The sequence below is a fragment of the Branchiostoma belcheri genome, unplaced genomic scaffold (genome assembly GCF_001625305.1).
Source record: "Branchiostoma belcheri isolate BF01 breed outbred unplaced genomic scaffold, Haploidv18h27 scaffold11, whole genome shotgun sequence".
In the NCBI taxonomy this organism is placed as follows: Eukaryota; Metazoa; Chordata; class Leptocardii; order Amphioxiformes; family Branchiostomatidae; genus Branchiostoma; species Branchiostoma belcheri.
The window spans coordinates 548,982-552,583 of NW_017802491.1; the positions used below are offsets into that span (position 1 = coordinate 548,982).

Here is a 3,602-nt window from a genome sequence, read left to right on the forward strand (position 1 = left end):
CCTGTGCAATTTCGGCTCAATCCCCTGGCCGTGCGCGCGCGTGTTTTTCCTCGCAGCGTAATTCCCTGTCCCGGCTCGAAAACGTGCTGTAGAATATCACCGCTGCCTCCAAGCCGGTTGCTTCACTGTGAAATTAAGTCTGGAAGTGTAGCGTATGTCTTGTTGATAACCTATAGGTGACCGTAAAAGAAAATACTGTAGAATTAGAAAGCTAACATTTGCAACGCAACTGCATAATGTTTACCTTCGCATATGGTCTGCTCTGTTAATTCTTACTCAAACACATTCATATATTTGGTCAGACAGGAGTCTAAATCCCTCCTGCTATAAAATTGCAAACATGATGTAACCCAACACTAGTTACCATGGTAACAGACAATCTGGTTCAGGTCATTGACCTTTTTGGTTTGGATGGAGAAGAGGAAGAAGAGGAAACGTAGCAAAAACAATATGTTTTCTTTCGGTAAACGTAAAAAGCAGAGACGACCCTTTATTGCCCTTCTGTTGTGCTGGTTGAATTAAGAGAAGATTCTAAAGAGACGAGATTGCTGAGACGACATAGAGCGTCCACAGATGTGGCAAGTCTTTCATCATACTTCATCATACTTCTGTATATCGTCACTCTGGTCGTGCACGGTCTCCATAACCGCTGTGAGATCGTATCTTTCCATTGAGATTCCACTCACAACACGACACAAAGTTATCTTTCTTTTCCAATACCCGTGACACACTATCAATTACCATCTGATTCTGGAGTACGTTATAATCATTATTACACCCACTTCAGCGTAGTGCGTCTCACTCATCCCCAGGGTCTGTAGCTAGCTGTATCTCCTCTTCACTTCACACAGACCAAAGTTGCGGTCCTGTGCGAGATATTTGTCACCTTGGAGCTAAAGAATAGCAGCTGAGAAACGTCCAGTCACTGTACTTTGTAATCTGGTTGCTGGGGCTGATAGCTGTAGAAGGTAAATGTGCGCTTCCCTGAGGCTTCCCGTTACCGCGGGCCGACTCTATCATATCAGGACGCTCTTTGATGTACGTGCTTATCACAAAGCTGACAGAAAACGAATCTGGTAAATAAAGAGCCTGTAACAGGCATGAAATTACTGGGTTCTAACAAAGAACGATTCGTTTTATTATCCATTTCTGTATCAGAAACAATTTTTCTTGCCGCAGTAATTGTAAATGATACTTAAGAGCGTAATATTACCGCTAAATTGTTTCTCATCTAAATGTGTATAATAACTGTTATTTGTTTTCATGTAAGACACGAGTTGATAGAGGTTATTTGCGGCTCCTATCCTCATCTTCTGTACCACAAAATTACACTACATGGGGCGAAATGGGATAGTGCAGAACGTCTCTGAATAGCAGTCAGGGGTGCCAGTTTCTTCCTGTCTATAACGTCTAATTTTATTTTATTTTATTTTATTCTTATTATTTTATTTTATTTTATTTTATTTTATTTTATTTTATTTTATTTTATTTTATTTTATTTTATTTTATTTTATTTTATTTTATTTTATTTTATTTTATTTTATTTTATTTTATTTTATTTTATTTTATTTTATTTTATTTTATTTTATTTTATTTTATTTTATTTTATTTCATTTCATTTCATTTCATTTCATTTCATTTCATTTTATTTCATTTCATTCTATTCTATTCTATTCTATTTTATTTTGTTGTAATTTTGTTACTTCCGCTTTATTTATGACCTGTACTTAGCCTGTAAGAGAACAAACGTACAATAAAGGTCTTTCAATAAAATAATATACAATACCCGTCAATTTTACCTGTTGATTGCATTTGCGATTCTATCTTCGCCACATGGCTGCTTCTACACCCTCTCAATATTGTCGAGCACATAAAAGACTTGGGATGTAATCTAAATGCAATCTATGGCTTCGTTAGGAAGTCTTCTCGTGTTGTGACGGTGAAGAGAGAAGTATGTGCTTGCCTAGAGCGGGCTTAAGTCTCCGCCGAGACTCTGAAATGATTGATGATAACTTGAAGGCCGAACCGACCAGTTGTCTGATGAAGTGGTTCATTTGGCTCCTGACATTTGGCTCTTCAAACCGGCGTGAGGTTGGACACAGACTGGACCGAACTGACCTTTCCATAAACCTGAAACCTCCTGGGTTACTGAAGGCATTATCTGTCTGTCGACGTCTGGTCTGGGGAAACTGTCATCACTCAGTCTCCTGGTGCCTTATATACATCCGAAACACGAGGCAACTCTATCAAGCATGGGGATGGAGGTATCTTGAACGTAATGTTTGCAGTATACAGTTCAAATTTCAAATTTTTGGTTCATTGCACAAAAGCATATTGCAGCCTGGTGGCTGAATTGCACGCTCATTTACAATCTGTCATTGCAATAATAAACTTTGACTGTAATTATCAGAACAAGTGCAATTCTAAAATAACTCTGATTGTAGCAGTGCGCAACAAATCTAAAATCACACTAAACGTAGTATTTCAACGATAGAGTCAAATAGAATAACAACTTGTAGATGATTTGTCTGTTTGAAGTCTCAGTGCATTAGGCAGGCTAGGCAGTCCATAAAATCGTGAGAAAGTTCTATTGCATCCTATAGCCTAAACAGTTCAGGTGTTAGATATTCGAGGCGTAGAGTCGTTACTACTGAGAGTCATTACTGTAGTAGAGTCACTGTGAGAAATATTTTTTTTATTTACTTCATAGGTCACCACAAAACAAGGCTCATGGGAGCCACTTATAATGTGTTGGTTTACAGAACAGCCAGTGAGGACAGATGTTTGTTGACCTTAGACTTGAAGAGTTTAAGGTTATACTCATAAGGGAAGCAATCTCGAGGTAGCTTTATTTTCCAAAGTGATGTTGTTCTGGGAAAGAAGCTTTCAGTGTGGAACTTCCTCCTAAGAGGTGGTGAATGGAGGAAGAAAGGATGATTTGCAGATGAGGCAGATGAGAATGAGCAGATAAGAATATGCAGTTTAGTCTTATTTCTCACCTGCAATTTAGACACTGTATTATGGTTTTTGTATGTATCAATGCATGATCTACTCACTAAGCTATCTTCATATCCATATGTTCAGAAAGGATTTTGCTCTCTTTCTTTGACATAGACACTGAAGCGATCTATCCACTAAACACCTATCTGCATATTACTGATTTGTTCAATTTCGATATCTTTACATGATTGTGTGTATGAATATATCAAATGTAATATAGTTGTAATTTTCTATCAATAATCTTGTTAAATGCCTGAAACTCATGGTAAAAAGGAGTTCGTCTTGTCGTTGAGGGAAGTAGGCAGCACGTATCACCCATCCTACCGCCTCTACAAAACATTTCTTTATCAAAGATGTATGCAGTGAGATCTTACATGAGAATGCATGCATAGTTCATACATTTTCAAAACCAAAGTCAAGACAAGCCAAGTCATCAAGGCGCTCTCGCCAAAAGTACATGGACGGGAGAATAAAATGAGGATGTTTATCTATCGGTGCCATCGGCAGGATTTTATCCATTTCCAATGATGGAAAGGAAGAACGTGATATATTGCTTTTTAAAGGCTGAAAGCAAATATCTGTATCTGTATCTGTATAGCCGG

The 3,602-nt window shown here is 37.9% G+C and overlaps 1 protein-coding gene across 1 annotated transcript in view; it reads right to left on the minus strand.

Annotated features, from left to right (window-relative positions):
- LOC109481806 (somatostatin receptor type 3-like) overlaps positions 1-3,602 on the minus strand; it is a 12,235-nt gene that overhangs the window by 7,501 nt on the left and 1,132 nt on the right. The window lies entirely within an intron of this gene.